Source organism: Rattus norvegicus, chromosome 1 (assembly GCF_021556685.1).
Source record: "Rattus norvegicus strain SHRSP/BbbUtx chromosome 1, alternate assembly SHRSP_T2T, whole genome shotgun sequence".
Taxonomy (NCBI): domain Eukaryota; kingdom Metazoa; phylum Chordata; class Mammalia; order Rodentia; family Muridae; genus Rattus; species Rattus norvegicus.
In genome coordinates, this window is record NC_141534.1 from 234,490,526 (window position 1) to 234,515,203 (window position 24,678).

Below are 24,678 nucleotides of genomic sequence, written 5' to 3' on the forward strand. Positions count from 1 at the left end.
TTGAAAATGGCAGCTAAGCCATTTTCTTCATAAATCTCTTACTACCTTAAAAGAGTGCCTAAGTCATGTTTATCTTTTACTGCTTATGGAGAATACAGCTACGAAGCTGGGTGTGTGGTAACAAGCCTTTAATCCCAGAACTTGGGAGGCAGAAGCAATTGTACCTCTGAGATTTTGAGACTAGCCTGGTTTACGTGCAAGTTTCAGGTTGGCTACTGCTAAATACTAAAGCCTTGTCTCAAGGAAAAGAAAAAGGAAAAGGAAAAGGAAAGGCTGTATCTTTCACAATGTCATATGGTCTATAATTCTGTCACCTTCGTATTCTGTGGTTGAGTTGTTAGGTACAGTGTTCCTCTTTTACCTCAGAAGCACTTTTAGTCTTTACATCTCTCAAGCATTGGCAGTCTGTACACACATGTGTGTGCACCTGGGCACACCTCCATTTGTGTGAATTTGAGTTCTTCATGCAAACATGCTCAGGCATATGAAGGTCAGAAGTCATCCCTAGGGAGTTTTAAAAATGAGTTCTTTAAGTGGCCTAGATCTTGCCAAATGGGCTAGGCTGACTTGGCCACCAAGCTCCAGAGATCCTCTAGTTTCTGACTCACCCCAACATCCCTGAGGACATGTAACCAGCTTTGGGGACCTTGTAAGCAGTTAGTAGGTTTCAAACTCAGGTCTTCACAATTGTGCAGAAAGCACTTTACTGAATGGCCTTTCCACAGCTCCTCTCTTTTCTAATTTGTTTTTTACTTCTAGTGTTTTTTTTTTCCATTTATGGTGCTGTGGCTGACCCCAGGGTCTTGCGTGTGCTAGGTAAGCACTCCACCACTCTCAAAGAAGGTTGTTCACTAAGAAGCCTCCATCTGGAACTAGGGCCGAGATGTCCCCATCTCAACAGATAAACAAACAACATAGAAACACAAGAAACATGAAAGCATAAAGCAAGATGTCACCAAAAGTCCCTATTAAACCACCCCCCTCAAAAAAATGAAAGAAAAAAAAACAGGCCATTTTAAAAGTTGAGGGAGTTTTGCCTTGTTTCCATTGAGATAGGATTTCACTGTGTAGACCAGGCTGGCCTGGAACTTGATAGGTAGACCAGGCTGGCCTGGAACTTGATAGGTAGACTAGGCTAGCCTGGAAATCACAGAAGTCCACCTTGTCTCTGCTTCCTGAGTGCTGGGACTAAAGATGTGCGCCACCGTGGCTGGCCGAAAGTTGTTTTGGTTTTGGTTTTGTTCTTAGTTTTGTTTTATTTTGTGTAAAAATCAAGATTCAAGTCAACTTACAAGTTAAAAAAATCAAACTTGACTGAGAAATTCAGCATAGACTTTGAAAAGGGGAAAAAAATTAAAAGCTCAACTAAGCTGGGCCATGGTGGTGCACACCTTTAGTCCCAGCACTCAGGGAAGCAGAGGCAGGTGGATCTCTACGTTTGAGACCAGCCTGGTCTACAGAGTGAGTTCTGGGACAGCCAGGGCTACACAGAGAAACCCTGTTTTGAAAAACAACAAACAAACAAAAGCCCAACTAAAGTAACGATAAAACAGGCCGGATGGTGGAAAGAAAAAGATTAGAGATAAGGTTGAAGAATTCTGAGGTTCAACCACAAAGCAAACTAAGAGCAAACTAATCACAACCACCATCACATCCAGGTTCCCAGAGACATAGGAGACCAAATATATGCATCCATAGAGTGTGCTGTGTGACACAAGTTACTCACCTCGGAAATAGGAATTCGGAGCATCAGATGCCTGTGAACATGTCTGCGGATCATCTTCTCGATTAATGGTTAATGTAGGAAGGCCCAAACCACTGTGAGAGCTGAAGTGCTATCCTGGGCATGTAGCCCAGGTTATATAATAAAGGTAGCCCAGTAGCCCAGCATACCAATAAAAAGCAAGCTAATAAGCACCGTCACGAGCTCTGCTTCAGATTAGGCCTCCAGGTTCCTTCCTTGAGTTCTTGCCTGGCTTCTCTCAAGTGATGGACTTTAACCTATAAGCCAAATAAACCCTGTCCTCCCCAAGTTGCTTTTGGTCATGGTGTTTTTATCAGAGCAAGAGAAAGCCAATTAGGACAGGTGTAGAAGAAGAAGAAGGATCTGAGGTAGAGACATATAAAATCTGAGGTACAGGCATATAAAACTTAGTAATGAGAATTATAGAAGGGCCATTCCAAAGCCGCGAGGGAAAGTAAACATCCAAGTGCAGGGGGGTCATTTCAAACCCCAAGCAGGCATTATAAAATTATAAAAGATGTTACATTGGTTTGGTAAAAAGGAAGCTGAGAAGGCCTACCCTTCAGAGAAGCTTTATTAGGGGAGTTACAGACGGCGTCATTGGCACAGACAGCAGTAACGGGCCTCTGAGGGATGATACCGAGCCTTCAAGTTGAAGAAGAGCTTTGTTAGGAAGGTGAGCCATCGTGGACAGCTTTGTTACAGGGAAACTTAGGGTTCCCTTCGGGGCTCTTAGTCACATCAATATAAGAATTAAAAAAAAATATTCAGAAGAAAGCTTGTGAATAATCTCTTTTTTTCAATATATAAATCTTTTTCTTGTTCCCAAAGAGCCCAGATTGTACTTGTGGCCAGGATCTTGTTTCTGGAGCTAGGAAACTGAGGTCTCACTCGTCAGCTAGCGGCACGATTCCCTTCTCAGACGCGGAGATGCCATCCAAAAACTTTCCGATATGCTTGTTTTAACAGCTGTGGCTTGCTGAGTCAGAGCCGCTGAATTCGAAACAAGTTCAATATCATTTCCTTCAAGGATTAATCCATCCTTCTGGGCTTGAGAGGCAGAGCAAGCAACATCTGTCCTCACCTGAACCCTGCAGATGAATTTTTCATCCAAGAAACTTCAGATTTCAACCACAGAGCCGTTCTCCTGAATAACGACGTTGATAGGGAAGTGAACACACGCAGACCTCGTCTTGTAACGGAAGCCCAGCGTCACACCCTTGATCACGTTCTGAACACGAGTGCACACGCTTCTGACAGTGACCAGTTCCTTTCTGTTACCATTTGTCAACACGGAGCCTTTTCTTTTCCAAGAAGACGCAGCTCTACGTTGATGCGATTGAAATCCCTCCACAGAGTTCCCCTGGGGCCCTTCACAATCACTGTGCGCCCCTTCAGAGTGATGTTCGACATTTTCTGGAATGTTCGCTGAGAATGGTCTTCATTCTCGTGGTGGAGGGAGCAAAGAGAACGCTTGTGAATAATCTTATGAGACTTTGAGGAAAACAACAGAGAGCAACGGGCAGCTGAAGGAGGCGGATTGCAGGGGAGAGAAAGTCATGCTTTTTGAGTGGAGCTGTCTGGTAGCCACAGGGTAGAAAGAGAAGGGAGCTTCAGAGAATGAGTGAGAACACATGATCATCCAAACTCATGATTGGCCAAACGGAAAAAGATCAAAAGAAAGCAAACTCAGAAAATCCGGCAGGGGCTGCACAGCCACAAGAGAATGATTCAGCTGATCGGAGGAATCCGTCATCTTAACGTGTTTTGGGTAAATTAGGTTGGGGGTGGGGCTACGAAGGGGAGCTCCTGGCTAAGTGATTGCTAGATTGACTAAGAATATAGCTTTCTCTTATATGGGCCTCAATAACACCGTATACCGTATACCTTTCCATATGGTAAGTCTTAAACAGCCAATCATAATACTTCCCTTCCAAAACTGACCCCGAAGAATGAGACTCATCCCCAACGGTGCCCAAGCCTGATAATGCCTGCCTAACTACCAGAGACTCAGGGAAGCATTTGCACCAAGTGAGAGGGACTACACACCAATTGTCGGTGATGGATGGAGAGCCCGTTTATCAGCAGCCAGAAGGTAGACCTGTTGCGGATGGAACAGGTCTCATGTGACTCGGATCCCTGGAGGGAAGCGCCAGCACCAGGATAGCCTATCAGAGTTATGACACCAATGTTACTGGCAATCGAAGAGTAACTCTGTGCATCAGGCAAGGCCCAGGAATCAAGGAATGCTGCAGAAATCGAACAATGAAACAGATCTCAGACAAGAGATTTACTGGGGGTGAGAGGGGAAGAGGTGAAAGGCTGTCTCTGAGCAGGAGTGAGAGAGACAGAGAGTGGGCTGTAGTGGTGGGAACTTTTTAAAGGGGACACGTGTCACATTTGCTGGCTGGTGGTGACTTGGCTGCTGGTGCCCAGTCGCTGAAGGCAGGCTGGTGGAGACCTGGTTCCTAACAAAAACAAAAACTGATTTTTTTTAATTGGCAATGAATAACAAAAAAGGAGCTTTTCAAAAAATTGTATAATAAAGCAAAACATTAATTCTAGGGTTTATCAACTAAAGGTAAAGTCTAAAGTTATCCCCTTCTCACCCTCTGACTTTTTCTTTTTCTTTCTTTTTCTTGATTTATAATTTTCCTTGAGCAACTTCTTTTTCTTTTAACCGTATTAAGGGAAAGTGTTTTTATCACATACACTAGTTGTAAAATTCCTTTCAGCCTTAAAAAAAATAATCTCAGCCTGATCTGCAATAAGATCCCCACAGTTTATGGGAACTCCTGCAGGCTTTTAAACAATTTGAACTAAATCTGTACTACCACCACCCCCATGCATGCGACACACACACAAACACACACACACACACACCATTCCCGGGACTTTTGCTGACATCCATTTTCAAGCAGGTGCATCTCCCCATTGTTTAACTGGTTCAGTGTTCCTTTCTTTCTCTTTTTCTAACAGGAAGCCCACTAGATGATTTAGTGCTACCAACATCAATTTTAAAAAAATAGACTCATCCACAGCCTGCTTCTGGGTCATATAAAGACACCTTTGGGGAAAACAGCTTCATAAAGCCTGACCCCCACCCTCCTGTAACTCTCAATGTGACTACCAGGATACTGGAACAATAGGACTGAAGGACGATGGAAGGACGATGGAAGCTCCCCAGAAATCCTGTGCTGGGAAAGGAAAGGGTACCAGCCAGAGGACAAACTTATTCCAGTGAGGGAATTTTCAGTTGAGAGATGAGACTAAAACCTGGAAATTATTGAGACAATGGTGGGTGGGTGTGACTGCACCTTACTCAGGTCTGCTCACAGGTGCTCAGGTGTGCACACACTTGGCATTTAAACTATGATCACACTTCAGGGCCCTGACAACAGACAGACTTGAGGGCTTTGATGCGTCTCAATCCCCGGCTTCCCCATGTGGCCCTCGTTGAATCAACTTCCTTCTTCTGCTTTCTACTTTTAATTTGGTTCTTTTAAGGAGCTGGTTGGGAACTGTGGACACTTCCCCCTCAGCCCCTAGTGTGTGTGTGTGTGTGTGTGTGTGTGTGTGTGTGTGTGTGTGTGTGTGTGTGTGTGAAAACCTTAAGTCTACAGGACAAACTTCCCTTTTTGACCTTTTGCATTCCTAGGCCTTTTTACATCTTAAAAACAATAGAGATAAACTTCCTACTTTCCTTTCTAAATTGATGTACCTAATTTCATGTGCTTGTGTCAGGTCTCTGTATCTTCATTTTGTTTGTTTTGTTTATTTGAGACAGGGTTTCCCTGTGTAACCTTGGCTGTCCTGAAACTCACTGAGTAGACCAGGCCGGCTACAAACTCACCGAGATCCACCTGCCTCTGCTTCCCAAGTGCTGGGATTAAAGGTGTGTGCCAGTTTTTAAGTTAAAAAAAATTAAATTTGATTTTAAGGATAAACGATACATAATCAATTCTGGTCAAAATGCCATTTCTTTGATCCTTATCCTAATTCTGGTTCTATAGCATGGTTTGTATTGCTTGGGGGTATAAATTACCTGTGAAGTGGTTACTCTTACTATAGGATGTAATTTTTTTCTGATAGAGATTTGCCCTCCCTTGAAATAAAGAAGATAGCTTATGTCTATGATCTTTTTAAAATGTTATACACACAGACACACGCCACAAAGGATATATATTACAACCGCCTTTTAAAAAACAGACAAACTTCTTTTAAATCCTTGTTTTAGCCAGGCCTATGCAAGGAAAAAAGAAAAAGACGTAAGTGTTTTTAAAGACTCATTTTGAAAACCTGCTTTCAGTTTCACACAGAAATCTTAGAGATTACAGATATCTTAATGTGAAAGCCATAAAACAGGTAGCCCATGAAGTGAAAGAAAACCTTTGACAGCTATTCACCTGACAAACACATATCACCTGACTATATGTGTGTGTGTGTGTGTATATATATATATATATATATATATATATATATATATATATATATATATATATCCTGGTTGATTTCTGTCACTTTGACACAAACTAGGATCACCTATGAAGAGGGAATCTCAATGAAGGAAATGCCTCCACCAGCATGTTTTGCCTAAATGTATGCATGTGCACCATGTGTATCCTGGGTGTGATGGAGGCCAGAAAAAAGTTCCCCAGGGATTAGTGTTATTATAGACAAGTTGTGACATACCATGTAGGAGCTTGGAACCAAACCCAGTTCTTCTGCAAGGGCAGCCCATGGTCTCAATCGTGGAGGCACCATCTCATACCTGGTTTCTTACAAGCTATGTTTAAAGGTGTCAGGTCCATGATCTCACAGACATGACCAAAAGAAACCTTTCTATATAGTTATATGAAACATGTAGTTAGAATGCTAAGATTCTATAGCAAAAGAAGAACACACACACACACACACACACACACACACACATCTAAAAGAGAGAAAATTACCAAGTAACTCATGAAGGCAGACCTATTAAACTAACAGCCAACCTCTTCACAGAAATCCTAAAGCCAAGAAACCAGAATGTGAAGTAGATGAGGCTCTGGGACAAAATAACTGCCATCCAACACTGTCTCCAGTAAAATTATCCACTAGTATTTTAGAGAGGAATAAAGGACTTTCATAATAAGCATAAACCAAAGCAACTTACAACACCAAGACGCCATTGCAAGAGATGCTTAAAGGAATACTAAGAACTAAAGAGGAAGAAAAACATATGCAATCGTGAGAACTCAGAACAGAAAAGAATAAATCTCACTGGAAGAACAAATTTAAAAAGTGATAATTCAGAAAGAAGTAAAAACTATCTCTGTTGTGAATTCTCAGTTTAGTTCTATAGCCCAGTTTTTGATTGGGTTGTTTGATTTTTTGGTGGTAAGCTTCTTGAGTTCTTTATATATTTTGTATATTAACCCTCTATCAGATGTGGGGTTAGTGAATGTTTTTTCCCAATCTGTAGGATGCTGATTTGTCTTATTTATTTCTTTATTTCATCCCTGACCAAATTATCATTGAATAGAGAGTTGTTTAGTTTCCACATGTACGTGGGTTTTCTGTTGCTTTTGCTGTTATTGAAGCCCACCTTCAGGCCATGGTGGTCTGATAGGGTGCATGGTATTATTTGAATCTTCTTGTATCGGTTGAGGCTTGTTTTGTGACCAATTATATGGTTGATATTGGAGAAGGTACCGTGAGGTGCTGAAAAGAAGATGCATTCTTTTGTTTTAGGATGAAATTTTCTGTAGATATCTGTTAAATCCATTTGGTTCATAACCTCTGTTAGTTTCACTGTGTCTCTGTTTCAATGACCTGTCCATTAGTGAGAGTGGGATGTTGAAGCCTCCCACTATTATTGTGTGGGAATCAATGTGTGTTTTGAGCTTAGTAAAGTTTCTTTTTACTAATCCGGGGTTGGGGATTTAGCTCAGTGGTAGAGCGCTTGCCTAACAAGCGCAAGGCCCTGGGTTCGGTCCCCAGCTCCGAAAAAAAAAAAAGAAAAAAAGAGGAAAAAAAAAAAAGAAATGAATGTGGGTGTCCTTGCACTTGGGGCATAGATGTTCAGAACTGAGACTTTCTCTTAGTGAATTTTCCCTTTGATGAATAGGAAGTGTCCTTCCTCATCATGGTTGATAACTTTTGGTTGAAAGTCTATATCATAGGATATTAGGATGGCAACTCCAGCTTATTTCTTGGGGGGAATATTTGCTTAGAAGATCTTTTTCCATCCTTTTACTCTGAGGTAGAGTCTCTTTGTTATTGAGGTGTGTTTCTTGTATGCAGCAAAATGCTGAATCTTGTTTGCCTATCCAGTCTGTTAACTTATATCTTAGCAACCCTAAACTGAAGGAAAAAATTAGTACACCCTAATAATAAAAGAGTAATTGCTACAAATTGAAAAAAAAAAGTCTTAACTTTGATTAAAAAAAACATAGACTGGCTAAATGGCTTGGTTTAAAAGGTTCAACTGTTTGATGCCTCTAAGGAATGTATCTCACTGGCAGGGAAACATGGACTGAAAAGGAAAGGCCAGACTATGACATCAAGACAGAATGTGAAGGCAAACAGTAGTGATGCTGATATCCGATAAACTAGACTTCAAGCCAGATTTAGTAGGAAGGAACAAAGAAGTAATACTAACTACGAATAAAGAGAACAATCTATCAAGAAGAATAATTATTGTAAATATGCATGCAAGGTCAGTGTCATGGTTTGTAAATGCTTGGCCCAGGGAGTGGTACTATCAGGTGATGTGGTCCTGTTGGAGTAGGTGTGTCATTGTGGGTGTGGACTAAAGACTCACCCTAGCTACCTGGAAGCCAGTATTCTGCTAGCAGCCTTCAGATGAAGATGTAGAATTCTAAGCTCCTCCTGCACCATGCCTGCCTGGATGCTGCCATGTTCTCACCTTGATGATAATGGACTGAACCTCTGAACCTGTAAGCCAGCCCCAATTAAATGTTGTCCTTATAGGAATTGCCTTGGTCATGGTGTCTCTTTACAGCAGTAAAACCCTAACTGTAACCATAAACAGCTATTTTGATACTTACCCTCAAAAGAGACAGAGGATCCCTGTTTCCGCCAAAGAAATCAATACAACTTCAGAGTTAAACCAACCTAAAGGGACCTAACAGACATCTACAGAACATTTCATCCAACAGCTATGGAGTACATTTTTCTTAGCAGCCCATGGAACTTTGTCTAGAATGGACCACATTTTAAGCCATGTTTAACAAATACAAAAACTGAGATAATTCGTTGAATCTTATCATATTGTTATAAAACCAAATGAGAAATCAACAGGAAAAGAAACTACATACGTAGATAGAGATCGAACAGCACACCTTTCAATGATGTATAGGTCATTGAATTAAAGGGGAAACTTTTAAAATGCTAGAATCAAAGGAAGATAAAATTTACTAAATCATTTGCAATACAACAAAGGAAGTTGTAAGGCAGAGTTTATAATTATCAGCACCTTCATTGAAAAAGAAAATCAAACCAAGTAAATAACCTGATGATGTACCTCAAAATTTAGGAAAAACAATAACAGATTAAACCCAAAATTAACAGACAAAAGGAAATACTAAGAATCAGATCAGGGCTGGGAGGTGGCAATGCACACCTTTAATCCCCACACTTAGAAGGCAGAGCAGGCAAATCTCTGAGTTCAAGGCCAGCCTGGCCTATAGAGTTTCAGGACAGCCAGGGCCACACCGAAACCCTGTCTCGAAAAACTGAAACCAAACCAAACAAAAAAATAAACACCAACTGACTTGATGAAAAAATTCTCAGTAAAATCCTCGCAAACCAAATTTAACAATCCATTAAACAGACCATAGATCATGAACAATTTGGTTTTTTTACAAGGATACAAAGATAGCTTAACATGTATAAGTCAATTAAAAATGACGAACAGAATCAATGATTGAAAGTTATGTAATGATGTTAGCAGGTACAGTCAACATCCATGTATGATTTTAAAACCTTCAAAGAAACTAAGTACAAGAGAGCCACACTTTAGCTTAATAAGTTCCATATATAACAAAGGAATAGACAAAATTATACTAAAAGGAAAAAAGCTATTAAAATTTTTTTTTAGTCAGGAACAACACAAGAGTGCCTATTTTCTGCATTCTTGTGCAATGTGGGGCTTGGGTTGCCTATAGCAGCAAGGCAAAACAAAAGAAAAAAAGAAATGGATACAAAAGTTTTAAAAAGGCAAATTTTCTCTCTTTTCAGATAAACACATTCCTATGTATAAAAGATCCTAAAGACTCCATCATAAAATTCCTAGATCTGATAAACTTCAGCAAAGTAACAGGATGTGAAATAAAGTTACATAAGAAAGTAACTTTTCGGGGTTGGGGATTTAGCTCAGTGGTAGAGCGCTTGCATAGCAAGCGCAAGGCCCTGGGTTCGGTCCCCAGCTCCGGAAAAAAAAAAAAAGAAAGAAAGAAAGAAAAAGAAAAAAGAAAAGTAACTTTTCAATATATCAATGATGGACATTCTGAGAACAAAAACAGGAAAATAATAGCCCCCAAAATAATTAAATGAAATACCTAGTAATAAACTTGACCAAGGAATTATAAATAAAAATTGTAAAACACTGATTAAATCAAAAAAGATGGAAAGACCTCTCATGTTCCTGGATTAACAAAATTAATAATACTGCAGAATTTGCCCTATTATCAAATGCAACCTACAGATTCAATACAATCTCAATCAAAACCCCAATGATATTCCTCACAAAAGTTGCAGGGGTGGCGTAAAACTAAAGCTCGTGCACAGTCAAAAGATCCTGAATGGTCAAAGCAATTTTGATACTCAAGAGAATCTCTGGGGATATAACAATGCCTGATTCAAATCCCACCACTGAGCTACAACATCAAAACCAGCATGGCGCTGACCAGTACAGCACTGACACATAGATCAGCAAAACGAATGGAGATCCAGAAATAAACACACACAACTACAGGTATCTACTATTCAACAAATGTTCCAAAAACACGAGTTGAAGAAAAGACGACCTCTTCAACAAATGATGTGGGGAAATTGGATAACTATATAGAGAAGATCGAAATCAAATCAATATCACACACACACACACACACACACACACACACACATTACATCACAAAGAATCAAAGATCTCTGTGTAAGTCCTAAAACTTTGAAACAGGGAAAAAGTGCTTCAAGATAATGTCAAAGGCAATGATGCCCTGAAACCAGGAAACAGCAGCAAATCAACAAATGGGATGGCATGGATTTAAAACATCTCTACACAGCGAAAGGAACAATTGCCAGAGTAAACAGGCAGCTTGTGGAATAAAGGGAAATCTTTGAAAGTTATTCAAAGAATATATACTGGTGTTCTTGTCTAATTTGCCCACTTGACAAAACTAGAGAGGCATCTGTGGAGAGGCAACTTCTGTTGAGGAATTGTCTCCCCCACGCTAGCCTGTAAGCATCTCTATGGGAGCATTTTCTTAATTAAGGATTGATATAGGGGGTCTGCCCACTATGGGCATTGCCATCCCTGAGCAAGTGGCCCTGTATAAGAAAGCAAGCTGAGCCAGCCAGGAGAACGAGTGGGTAGGCAGTGTCCCTCCATGGTCTTCAGTTTAGTTCCTACTTCCAGCTTTCTGCCTTGAGTTTCTTACCTTGACTTCCTTCACTCACGGACTGTGACTTAGGAGTTGGGGGATGAAATAAACCTTTTTCCCTTCCGTGTTAGTTGTGCTCAGTGATTTATCAGAGCAACAGAAAGCAAAGTAAAATAATTGGTTTCAAAAAATTAAAAATTGACTGATGATAAACCCCCCAACCAATTAATGGGCAAATAAACTGAATAGGTAGTTTACAAAATAACAAGTGCAAACTTAAAATGAACATGAAAAACACTCAGGGTCTTTCCGATTGTTGCTGTTGGATCCCAGTTTCCTGCTGTGAGTGACTGTATGTTATTAACAGACTTGATTACCTGGAAAAACGTGTGTTTGTATGTATGTGTATGTGTGCGTGTATGTATGTGTATAGATAAATATAAGAGATGTGTGTATATATTTAGCTCCCAGAAACATTGATATCAATACTACACTGTGGTTCTACCTCTCCCCAGGGAGAATGGCCACCCTTAAGAAAACAAAAAAAAACACCAGTGAGAAGGCAAAGGAAGAAACTCAGATACATCGTTGGTGAGGTGTAAGTTAGCTCAATGATTATAAAAATCAGTATGAAATTTTTCGAAAAGTGAGTTTGGAACTACCATATCATGTATGATTCAGCTATAGCATCCCTGGGTGTGCATGTGAAGGAACCGAAGTCAGCATGCCACAGAGAACCAGCACACCCTTGGCTATTGTGGTACCTTCCACAATAGTCAAGTGACGGAATCACCTTAGAGAGACTGGAGAGTGGGCTCAGTGGTTAAGAGCACTTGTCCTTACGAAGGACCCAGATTCGAGTCCCAGCAAACACATGGAGGCTTACTACGTCCTTAGGTACAACACATGCATATTGTGCATAGATGTACATTCAGGCAAAACACTCATACACACAAAATAAAACAAATCTTTAAAAAATGTAAGTAGATGGATTAAAAAAATGTGATATACACAACACATATGTAATGAAGAATTACTCCGTCATAAAAAAATGAATGTATGTTATTTTCAGAAAAAAATGGGAATAATAGATATCATCGGGTTAAACAAAATGAACTAGACTCAGAAAAACAAATAACACACATTTCATCTCATGACTGAAATTTAGAGTTTAAAAAGGATATAACAGAAAAAAAGTTTTAAAGAAAGGATATAACAGGCACTATGTGGAAAGAAGAAAGGGGACCAATGGGATAAGGGAAAAGGACAAGAGAAGGCAGTGGAGAATAAAAATAAGATTTGTTACACGTCAACCATAACTAGAAATTCTATTTTAAAAATGAGAAAGACCTGAATTGACATTTTCCCAAAAGCACACAAATGGCTGCCAAGCCTGGGCAATGATTCACTTTCACCACCATCGTCACTAGGAAGTCGCAAGTCAAAACCACACTGGGTACCACTTCATACCCACTAGGATGGATGTGATTTTAAAGAATTAGCAGCACACAAATCGGGCGAGGTCACACCCCACCCTGCAAGGCCTACACTCAGCACATGAGTGTACAGAGTTGGCTGGCGAGCCTTCGCATCCAATGCTCAGACTCATGATTCACAGTAGCTAAAATCTAAGAACAGGCCAAGTGTCCAACCAACAAATGAATATAATATCAGCATATAATGGCATATAACTCAGTTACAAAAAGAGTAAAATACACTCTAAGTTCCATGGTAGCTATCCCCCCTACCCTCCCAAAATGTTAAAATTCATCACTGGAATTTCAATGCTATACTAAATTACCTGTTTAATGTAAAACCACAGAGGAACCCTAGAAATATTACGGCCTGTGAGAGAAGCCTAACAGAAAAAAACTGCCTGACATCCAACTCCATTGGCAGGAAGTTTCTAAAAGAGGAATAAGACAGAAACAGGAAGCAGGCTGATGCTTGCCCGTGGCTCAGCATGGGGCCAGAATCACTGCTCACAGCCATGCAGCAGGTAACTGGAGCATTCTAAACCTAGGCAGGTGGGGGATCTGGGCCATTTCCTGAAACTCCCTGAGCGGGGCTGAGCCTTGTGACATGTAAGTTATACCCCAATAAAGCTACTTTAAAGAAGTAAAACCCCTCCCAGTGCTTATAGCAGATTGGTAGTATATATTTGATGACATGTCTCATGTCTGTGCTGTTCTTTCATCCCATTGGCTGCTTTTCTTTTTTTTTTTTTTTTTTTTTGGTTCTTTTTTTTTTTCGGAGCTGGGGACCGAACCCAGGGCCTTGTGCTTCCTAGCATTGGCTGCTTTTCTATTTATTAATTTTACCTTCAACAAGACACATAACAATCCTCTTGGAAAAATCTGGGATTATTAAACTCAGGACGCTTTTTGTCTCATTTTGGGGAAGAGCAGAAGTGGACATTAAAAGTCTTCCTCAATCACTCGACACCTTATCCATTGAGACACATCTATCCCTTGAATGCAGGGCTCTCCGATGAAGCTAGTCTAAGAGGCCAGCCTCTGACTGCTGAATTATTGGTGGACCTTCACGCCTACCTGACATTTGTGTGGTCTAATGATTTGAAGTCTGGCCCCAAAATCCTAACTGACTGTAGGATGTGATTTATGTGCTGAGCTATTGCCCAAACCCTGTTGGCTTGAGTGAAACAGGATCTCACTATATAATTCAACACTAGCTGAAACTTGAAATCCTCCTGCCTCAGCCTCCCAAGTGCTGCAGTGAGGAGCATGCGTCAGCTCACCTGGATAAACTAGGTTTGGGTATGCCTGAATGATATCCATATTGTTCTCATTCTTTGATTGTTGAGCCGAATATAAAAATTATGACTTCATGTAAAGCATGCTTTCTTGTCCCCATCGTCTCGGGGTTGGGCTCATGCTGACTATGCCTGCTTCCAGAACAAAGTCCAGCAGACCAAGGATGTCAATCTTCCTGTTGTTTTGCATTTCGGATCCATGTTGCTGGACTCGGCATATCTTTGCTATTAGCTATGGCTTCTACTCCCTCCTCCAGTGGGACTCATTCTCAAAAACAAGTACATCACCGTTGACTATCATATATTTCAGAAAGGCCTCCGACAAGCAAAACCAAGGACTTGGAAACAGAAAGCAACAAGGAGCTCAGAGAAAAGACAGACAGTAACAAACACAATATAATTTTTAAAACTAAACTAAATACCATCATAAATATTGCCAATGAGATGGAAGGCTTAAGATTCTTTTCAGTGGCACTGAGAATTTAACACTGAAATCTATCCTGTCAATAGCAGAAAGATGGAATCCGGCCTTGGTGGCCATCAACAGATAAATGGATTTAAAAGCAATGTGGCATTTATATGAGGCAGGGGTTGTCTGTGCGTAGTTGTAATGAGGGGAATTGCATTCAGCCACAAAGTGGAAAATTGAGTCACTTAGAGTGAAGTGGATGGAACTGGACAAGCGTCATGTTAAAAGAAATAAGTCAGACTCAGGAAAATACTGCATGCCTCCTGTCACCTGTGGAGGCTGGATGTGATGATTTGTGTATGCTCGGTCCAGGGAGTGGCACCATTAAAAGCTCTGGCCCTGTTGGAGTAGATGTGGCCCTGTTGGAGTAGGTGTGGCCCTGTTGGAGTAGGTGTGGCCCTGTTGGAGTAGGTGTGGCCCTGTTGGAGTAGGTGTGGCCCTGTTGGAGTAGGTGTGGCCCTGTTGGAGTAGCTGTGACCCTGTTGGAGTGGGTGTGGCCCTGTTGGAGTGGGTGTGGCCCTGTTGGAGTAGGTGTGGCCCTGTTGGAGTAGGTGTGGCCCTGTTGGAGTAGCTGTGTCACTGTGGGTGTAGGCTTTAAGACTCTCATCCTAGCTCCTTGAAAGTCAATCTTCTGGCAGCCTTCAGATGAAGATGTAGAACTCTCAGCTCCTTCTGCACCATGCCTGCCTGGATGCTGCCATGTTCCCACCTTGATGATAATGGACTGAACCTGTGAACCTGTAAGCCAGCCCCAATTAAATGTTGTCCTTATAGGAGTTGCCTTAGTCATGGAACCTCAGTGTTGACCGTGGAGGTAAGGAAAAAAAAAAGTGTCCATCTGACTGATGTGTCCACCCTGTGTACCTGACAGAGGGAGCACAGAGTAGCTGACTGCCATTTACCAGAACCAGCACAAAAATGGATGGCTGCCTCTGTTTTTAACTCCATGTCCGATGACGTAATCGCCCCAATAGTGGTGGAAATGTGTGAAACAGAATACTTGGAATGTCCTTTCCTCTAAATCTCCTCAATCTCTTGTTCTGCGGAAAACCAAAGGGGGAGAAAGAAGTATTCCCTCTCTCTTTCTTATGACTCCAACACATATGCCCAATGCTGATGTCAAGGCAGAAGCAGAAGGAAGCGTCTCTATATTACAAACCCTGGAATCTGGAGAGGCAGAGGGGGAGCATTTTAGACAATGCTGTGGTGTCTGCTAGGATGAGAATGGTTACAGACCTCAGAAGACTTCCTGGAGGTGGTGACTGGTGCCCTCTCCACAAGCTCACAGAGAAAGGCTTGGTCCAGCTGGTCTCGTATTTGGGGGGTGGTAGAAAATGTAGGAGCTGATTCCTAGCTGGAGAAAGGAGGTCACTGGGAGTTTGCCTCTGAAGGTTCTATCTATCTTGTTCTATCTTGCCTCCTTATTTCCTGGTCACCATGGGGTAATAGGCTTTGGTCTACTCTGCCCTCCCAGCCATGATGATTTCTTCGATACAGGCCCAGAAACAATACAGCCAACTGAGCCCGTTCTGAAACCATAAGCCAGAATAAATCCTTCTGCCATCTGTGTTATTGTTCAAGTATTTGTCATGGCGGCTAACTAACCCAGTGACAGATGACATTGAAGAAGAGAGGACAGTGCAGGGGGGTGGGGTGGGGGGACTGGCTGAGCCCTGAAGGACTGTTACATTAAAAGAGAGAGTGGGCAACTGGAGACTTCTTCAGGAAGCATGGGGAAGCAGAGAGGCATCTGGGATACTGTGTTGCTCTCTGCTAGCTTCAGAGGCAGTGGCAGGCCTGCTTCCTCGACAAACATTTTCTAAATGGAACTCCATGAGCACCGCACTGGCAGACTGCTTCCCCAGCCTGAGAGTCTACTATGCTTGGAAAGCCACACCTGCAGTGCTGGAAGACCATTCCGTTGAGGTTTGGGCAGGAAAGAGTGGATATGAACAAGAAGACCTGAGCCAAGGGTAACATCTGCCTCAGGGGATACTTGGAAGAAGTGGAGAAATGCCCCAGTCAGTGCCAAGAGTCTTGAGCAACTGGGGACTCCTCCCTAGCTGTGCAATACTGGGCCTCCAGCCTCTTGGGCTTGTGGCAGCCTGAGGAAGGTGTGTGTGCTAGAGAAGGGAGTGTCTGTAACGTTTGCTCTGCTTTGGGGCTGTGGGGTGTGTGTGTGTGTGTGTGTGTGTGTGTGTCTGTCGGTCTGTCTAAATTCTCTGTGGGTGTGTGCGGGGGTTGGGGGAAGAGGGAGGCAAGCATTTCAGGAAAATACAGGAGCCAAAGCCTCCACCCCTGCTTGGCTACTGTCCCCAACCCTAGATGTTTCTGGGCAGTTTCCTTTTCTTTGCATTTTCTCTTTTGATTCTAGTGGACCGCCCAAGCTATGGCGTCAGCACAACACAAGCTTACGCCTGTCTAACACCAGGTGCCCACTGTCACTCAATAAATAGGGCAAATCCATGTGAGTCAACCATTGTGCCAGAGAGGGTATGCAAGTTCCCAGGGTCCACAGAGGTGTGCTGTGCTTGTGCTATTCTTGGAATGTCAATATGCTGAAGGCAAAGCTCTCGTGTGGACCAATAGGAATGCACCTCTACTAGTCAGGCAAGGGATACAATCTTCACTCTCAGATCTTTGTCAGCACCCAACCCTACCTGCAATGCTCCTGTCCCCACACGTTGCTGGGGCTGGATACGTGAGGCTCATCAACTGTCTTTGATAGAGGCAGACTTGATCGGATCCCTCACGGGACTGTATTCTCTAAGTTTGTCAGAAGATTCAGATATTGAAAGTAAGGACTCAGAGGTAGATATGGCCATGTATTCCGGTGGTTCCAGCTAAGTTGATAGCTGAAGCAGGAAGATTAATTGGGTATAGGAGTTCAAGGCCAGCCTAGGTGTCATAGTGAGAGCCACTATCAAGCAGACACAGTAAAGGACTCTGTCATGAGCAGCCTATGCCATTGAGTGACTTTGTTTGCTTGCTCCAGCCGTGTTTGCTTGTTTATTTTTTAATCTAAGATTCTTCCATTGACTTTTTATCCTCTCTCTCTCTCTCTCTCTCTCTCTCTCTCTCTCTCTCTCTCTCTCTGCTCCCACTCCAAACATTTGTCTGTATTTATTGTAGCAAAGCCATCCATTTTTCCTTACCAATACCATCGTCCATTCTCCATTTCAAAAGATAACGGATGTAGTAACCATATACCCCTGGGCACCTATATGCACATGTGGCAGCCATTTTATCCTGGGTTCCCCAAGGCAGAAACGAACCCAATGACCTACGTGCAAGTGATCTGTGGGCAAGGTGACTCAGGGAGGAGGTCCAGCAGAAAGAAAGTCCAATGTCAACCTACATTTTCTGTCACTATCAGGGTCTTGGAAATCGACTCTGTGGGACTTTCTGAGAAAAATATGGACTGAGGTCTGTGAAGTACTCACTGTGCTGCGTGCTTTCCAAATTCAGTTTATTATCACATCGGGAGGTGAGCTCCAGGACGTCCCCCACTTTATTTTTCTGTGCTGGATGTTGCTCTCATGTTCTTATACATGCCAGGCTCTGGTGCTAAGCACTGTTTTCAGCTTCTTCTGTGCTACGTAGAAGAGAAATCAGAGGCCAAAACACCCTAAACTGCCCAGGCCACAGGGTAAGGCCATCAAGGTGTGCCCACTCTCTTCCTTCAAAATCTTTTACCAATTTATGCCTGAAAGGGAACACAGAGTTTTACAGGTTTCTTTTACAAGCTCTTAAAAAACAAAAACAAACAAACAAAACTGTATCCATTTGACTTCAAAGCAGAATGGCTCTGCAGAGGCAGGAGCCCCAAGTGTGTCACTGAGCATTATCTGGCAATACTTAAACCCGGGGAACCCAGCTGAGAGCTGTCAGGAAGGGACACTCCCTAAGATGCACCCCCACCCCAACCCCAGAAGCTTCTAGTCCTGGATAATATCTTAATGGTTACATGGCTGACAAAGTTCACAGAAACTTTGGAATAGAAAGAGCACAGAGCAGTAGCCAGTTGTCAGAAGAAATCTGAATCTTAGGCCTTTTACAGAAGCCCTGACAGAGAGCAGAGTCCCTCCCAGCCCGGGCTTGTCACCTTCCTCCATCAGTCAGGATCCTATTCTTAGTTTGAGGTATCTCGGTTGTCACAGAAGAGCGTGCTCACTGGCTGAATAATTACTGTGACTCAGAATAGCACATCCGAAGCAGGAAAGGGCCAGCCAGACAAGCATTGCTAAGCCAGGGTGGGCAGCAGGGAGTCTGAGGCCCTGAGGATCCCACTCTCCCCACCCCCTCAGCATGCCGGCCTCTTTTTCACTCCTAGAAGGATGTGGGAATAACTCTGTTGAATTATGCTTTAGGGGAACAAGAAGCTCAAAGCTGAAAAAAAAACAAAACAAGACAAAAACAAAAAACAAAACAAGCTAAACAAAACCATCCGTGATCTACACAATGTCCTATTTACCGCTATTTACTGAATTTAACAAGTGGAGGCAGCTACGCAGTCTGACAGCTGTAAAGCGAATATATTTCTCAGTGCTAAACGGTCAAGATCTGGCAACATTCAGAAAAGTAAGACGGTAGAAATCTCCACGTTCTCCATTAACTCCATGGTGTTTTCCCAGCTCAGCACTGGTATCTGTTATTCACTCCCCCTTCCCTGAGGACTCCCCAGACTTCCTGAATCGCAGAGCGTGTTTGCTCCACCTCCAGTTCTCAGCGGGGGCGGGGGCGGTGCTATCGGGTCCTCGCTGTCGCTCGCTAACCATCACTGCCCACTGCTTAGCTAAAGAAATTGCTTGAGGGAGTCGTGAGATACAAGCCAATTGCATCAGAGTGAAATGTATCTCTCTTTTTTTTTTCTGGGACAGTGACATGGAAACGTCATTCTGGAAACAGTTTTCTACGTGATGAAAACTGAGATCCTGAGAGATGAAGGGATTTCCAAGGGGTGCAGATCAGAGAGATAGGAGGAAACAATGGTCCCTAGGGCATCGAGTGACCCAGGTTAGTCAAATGCTGAGTCCCAGACCAATAAGATACACTACCTAAAGAGAGAGAGAGAGAGAGAGAGAGAGAGAGAGAGAGAGAGAGAGAAGAAAGAAAGAAAGAAAGAAAGAAAGAAAGAAAGAAAGAAAGAAAGGAAGGAAGGAAGGAAGAAAGGAAGAAAGGAAGGAAGAAGGAAAAAGAAATGAATGGCACTCAAGGAATGGCAGCCAACATTGCCCTCTGACTTCCACATGTGCACACGCACGGATGATCACCTACCCACAGATATGCATGCCTCTCCTTACAAACGTGCAAACACACATACACAAGAATAGATTAATGGTCTTAGCCACACTTTTACATCAGTGGCCAGGAAACCAGATGTGACTCCTAAAAGTCCAGCTGTGATTTGGGGTCCTTTTCTTGCTGGGTGGCTTCTCCAACAGGAGAAGAGTGAGGTTCTGAGGTAGCTGAGGCCAAGCGACTACAGTTAATGGCCAGAAACATGGTGGATGCAGATGGCAAGACTGGATCCGAACCAGCACAGATTTTGGTGTGGGCTAGTTGATTATACTGTCCTCAAAACTCATAAAGGTGACTAGCTATCTAGTCCTTATTTCGTCCACAGTATGTAGAATTGTAGCTGTAGAGTGGAGAGGTGCTGTCCCTTTTCCAGGCTGGGCCCCTGGAGGAAGGAATCCTTTGCCTTCCTGACATCTGTACCCTACAAGCCTGTCTCCCAAGGGGACTGAGGCCATTTTCGAAGCGAATCAGGCTGGCGGCTGGCTTTTCCTTGTCAATACTTTCTGGGAACCCAAAATGCCCCTGTTGCTCCCAGTTATTGAGGACCTTTGAACCGCTGGTGATCAGTGAAGTTCATGTCTTGGAGGTCTGATCTATCGAAGGTAACTTCTCTTGAGAAGTGGTTCCCAACCTGTGTGTCATGACTCTTTTGGGAGTTAAATGAGCTTTTTACAGGGATCAGATATCAGATATCCTACGTATCAGATATTTATATTATGATTCCTAATAGTAGCAACATTACAGTTATGAAGTAACAACAAATAATTTTTAATGGCTGGAGGTCACTACAATATGAGGAACTATATTAAGGAACTGTAACAGAGAACCACCTACTTAGGGGGTGTATAATGGGAGGAGGGACACCAGCATCTGGCATAATCCTCACAGCCCATTACACACCCCAGGGCTTGTCTATGCAGCTATCCATCTATTGTAACAACCACTACTGCAATAACCTGACAACTGCCCATCATACAAGTCTCTAGAGCAGCAATGACAACAGCTAGCACCCACCTACTGTGTCCTTTGGGCCAGCCCAGCAGGAAGACTTACTCGCTCATACCTCAAGACAGAGGTCTCTTAGCAACCCCCTTTCCCATCTTTTCTGTGATCCCAGAAGCCACATGCCCAGTAAGTGCATGTTACAAGGCAGACCTGTGACTGCTTTGTCACACAGATGACGTTCATTTAAAAGGCTTGCCTCGTGAGTGAGCTTTGGGCTGACTTTGCAGGGTTCCTCTACGTTCTGTGTTCCTGATGGCCTTCTCAGGTTCCTAGCCCAGTGCTTAGCCCCTGCCTGGGTCCTCAGAGTGGAGAGATATCAAAGGCCAGCTTTGACAGGACCTGTACAGAACAGGATATATGGAGTCAGTGGCTAACACACAGTACCTGTCCTTTTCTCTGAGGGAGCAAAACTTAATTCTCTGAGGCTAGTGAAAAGGGGGAAACACCCGCGCGCGCACGCACACACACACACACACACACACATACACATCCACACATACATACACATACATACACACATACATGCATATACGCATATACATCTACACATACATACACACACGTACACACACACATGTCTTACTGTTGATGCATGCTCAAAAATCTCTATTCTAATTCTATTTATTCTCTTATCCTTTTCATACCACCTAAGACAAAATCTCTATGTAAGAAGAAGAAAGATTGGGGTTGGGGATTTAGCTCAGTGGTAGAGCGCTTGCCTAGCAAGCGCAAGGCCCTGGGTTCGGTCCCCAGCTCCGAAAAAAAGAAAAGAAAAAAAAAAGAAGAAAGATTGTGAGCTGGAGAAAAAGTTCAGCAGTTAAGAGCACTGGCTGCCCTTCCAGAGGACCGGGGTTCAATGGCCAGCATCTTCATGGCGCTCACAACTGTCTGTAACTCTGATTTCAGGGAATCCAACACCCTCACACTGACGTACATGTAGGCAAAACAATAATGCACATAAAATAAATAAATTAATTTTTAAAAAAAAAGAAAAAGAAGAAGAAAACACCCCATAGCCACAACTTACATATTTTCTGAAAACAATCACCAGAAAAACTTGAAAAAACAGATTTAAAAATCATTACACAAAGGCAAATTACCACATGATTACTGATTACGTATTCTTCTTTTGAAACCCACACCTAACTGAACATTTCTCATCTATGTTTCTCTCCACAAACCCATCCTAACCTCAAGGCAATAACTCTTTTGTCATTGATTAACGAAGTTTAAGCAAGCCAAGTGTATTGTAGATAGTTTTCTGTTAGCTAACGACAGTTTGTATTTACCATGAAACAAATCACTTATCTTAGAATCATCTGTTCTCCATTCTTATCCTCATAATAGGATCATTTACGTTTTGTTCTTAGCCCTGCCTTTTCATGGTGGACACAAAAACCTGTGACCACATCCCTAGATCACAAGATCAAGGGACTCAGAGCCAACCTAGAATGAATGTTTTCTTTGATCATTAACCTGTCCGAAACCCATTCACAAGTACAACCATGTGCTTGTAACGCATGAGAGCTCTCCGTGCTCCGTTTCTAGCCTGTACGGCCCTCACTACTCTACAAAGAGGGGGCGCGTTCTACTCTCCATTCTTTGTTTTATCTTCTTAGCAAACCACCTAAACCATTTCCTGAACCTTCCTTGCCAGCTACCCTAACTTCCTAAGACTATTTAAATCAAATCAGGGATTCTGTAAAATTATTAATTTATTTAAACAGCATTATTCATTAAGTTCATCTTCATATTGATCTGCAGGAAAATTGTCCAATAGAGTAGGTGGGCTGTCTCCCATGAAGCAGTCACCATGAGGGTCTCCCCATAGCTACTCACATCATGCTCCATACAAGAGAAATACAGCAATGACAAACATGAGAAGGCACAGCAGCAGCAAGAAGCAATCCAGAGATGACCCCCACCCCACCCCTCGGGACTGCCTCCCCGAGGTACATCGACCACACCTACGCAAAACGATGGACCATCTCCAAGAAGCTCACCTCCCACCCCAATCCGTCCTGCATGACATTTACCAGAGAGATCTGTGTATGTGCCGAGTCTCAGGCTGGCCCACACTCCAGTTCTTAAGGGCTGGGGTTTCCCTGCCAGCCTCAGATACAGCAACTCTGGCAAGACACCATCCTCTGACTCTTCCTTTTTGCTCACAGAGCAGTACAGCCAACCCCGTCTTTGCACCTCCACGGGGTTCCAACAAACTGGGGACGTCTTTCCTTCCCACTCAGTCTGGAACCACAAACACCCAGACTTACAGAGAAAGAGGCTCCATCTGCCCTAAAGGAATATTTCGATTGGTTTCCTTTGCTTGCTTTCTATTTCTTTTTTTAATCTTGTGGCTAGAGAGATGACTCAGGGATCAAACGTGTTTGCTGCTCTTTGAGAGGACCAGAGTTCAGTTCTTAGTATCCTCCATGGGTGGCTCACAACCACCTGTAACTCCAACTCAAGGGGATCTGATGCCGTCCTCCGGCCTCTGAGGGCACCTGCACACATATGCACACACACATAAAAATGGCAATGAACTCATTAAGGAATCTTCATCTTGTCCAAAGTAATCTATTAACTCTGGAGTAGTAGACAAGGGACATTAACAAAGGAAACAGTGGCTTGAACCTTTCTGTTTAAAGATTTATTTCATGTATGTGAGTACACTGTCACTGTCTTCAAACACACCACAAGAGGGTATCAGATCCCTGCATGGTTGTGAGCCACCATGTGGTTGCTGGGAATTGAACTCCAGTTCTCTGGAAGAGCAGCTAGTGCTCTTAACCATTGAGCCATCTCTCCAGCCAGGCTTTGAAGTTTAATGTTGTTAAACTAAGTGATAGAAGACAGACATTAAAAGATGCATGTTTCATTCTTCCATTTTGAAGAAATATCCAGAACAGACAATCCATAGACAGAAGATGAATCAATCCATGGTTGCCAGAGACTGGGGGAAGTGATGCTTCAAGTTTCCTTTTGGGATAAAGAAAGTGTCATGGAGATAGGTAGAGTTAAATTGTAAATATTCTAAATTATACTGAAAATATAGAATTATATTGTTTTAAATGTTAATGGCTACTAGATTAAAAGATGTTAACTGTCCATCTGGTTTAAAAAAAACAAGTCTTTTTTTTTTTTAACATCTACTGAATACCCAAAACTGTACTAGGCCCTGCAATACAGCTTGTGTCCCTCAAGAGAAACTGTGTTAGTCAGGTGCAAATGTCCCACTGAGCTCCCAAGTAAGGATACCAAGGTATGAAGTTATATAATGATGACCAGCAGTTTTCACAGGGATTCAAACACACACAGCATCCTGGGGCCCACACTCTCCATCACAGTACTGTGTTCATTGGCTCCTGTCTGAGAGGTTCTACTCCCTAGGCATTGAAGAAGAGGAAAGGAAGCCAATGCGTTTCAAGGGTAGGGCAAGGGCTGCTCTACTGAGAATGGACCACAAAACTCCAAGAAGCCTCTGAGTGATGTCCTGGGTTCACATCCCAATGATCCACCCACTTTAAATTTTTTCCCTTGGTCTTAATTCAGCACAGCTTTGAAAAAAATAATTTTCAAAACTACTGGGATGTTTTGAATGACAAATGCCTCCCATAGACTCTGACATCTGAACAGTGGGTGACACTGTTAGTGGAACCATTAGGAAGTCTTGCTGAAGGAAGTATATCACAGGGTCAGGGACATGCTTTGAGATTTTATAACTGTTGTGGTTTGAATAAGAATGGTCCCCATAGGCTCTTATGTTTAAATACTTGGT

General features: G+C 42.7%; 1 long non-coding RNA gene across 3 annotated transcripts; it reads right to left on the reverse strand.

Annotated features, from left to right (window-relative positions):
- Window positions 1–2,300: 2,300 nt before the first annotated feature.
- Window positions 2,301–19,285, reverse strand: LOC148007881 (uncharacterized). 3 transcript variants are annotated; one of them, XR_015648143.1, is made up of 4 exons: window positions 19,069–19,285; window positions 18,038–18,300; window positions 3,794–3,993; window positions 2,301–3,190 (listed from the first exon to the last, which is right to left on the reverse strand). It is a non-coding gene; the product is annotated as an uncharacterized LOC148007881 (long non-coding RNA). The 3 variants fall into 3 exon arrangements; XR_015648142.1 differs by having other exon boundaries at window positions 2,301–3,355; XR_015648144.1 differs by lacking the exon at window positions 19,069–19,285 and adding an exon at window positions 18,700–18,728.
- Window positions 19,286–24,678: the final 5,393 nt, after the last annotated feature.